The following is a 648-nucleotide window of genomic DNA, read 5'->3' on the forward strand; positions in this document are numbered from 1 at the left end:
ATCAACGAAAAATGTTACTAAAATATTAGCTAAACTACAAATTAGCATGAAATTCAGTTGAAGCCAAATTATAGCCAAAAAAGCTAGCTTGTTGCTTAATTATGATCTGAACTCTAAAATAGTCTAAAATTCCTCATTAAACTAAATTAGTCAAAAATGTTAGCATGTTGCTAAAATAGAAACTAAATTCTAAATTATCCCCCAAAAAACTTCAGTAGATAACGAATTAGCCGAAAACATCAGCATTTTGTTAAAATATGAGCTAAACTCCAAATTAGCATAAAATTCCTCAGTAACAACAAATTAGCAAAAAAACGTTAGCATGTTGCTAAAATAGAAGCTAAACTCTAAATTAGCCTGAAACCCCCAGTAGACAACAAACTAGCCAAAAAAAAAAAAAAAAAACGTTAACATGTTGCTAAAATAGAAGCTAAACTCTAATTTTTTGAACATTTCTTTTATCTTTTTTTTTTCTTCACCCAGAGAGCCACCATGGAAAGATAAAAGAGTCACACGAGGCTCTGGAGCCGCAGGTTGGAGACCCCTGTACTAGATTCTAGGGTGCAGCATGAATTATTCATTCATTCATTCACCTTCTTGACCGCTTCTTCCCTTTCGGGGTCGCAGGGGTGCCGGAGCCTATCCCGG

The sequence above is a fragment of the Oryzias melastigma genome, linkage group LG11 (genome assembly GCF_002922805.2).
Source record: "Oryzias melastigma strain HK-1 linkage group LG11, ASM292280v2, whole genome shotgun sequence".
Lineage (NCBI taxonomy): Eukaryota > Metazoa > Chordata > Actinopteri > Beloniformes > Adrianichthyidae > Oryzias > Oryzias melastigma.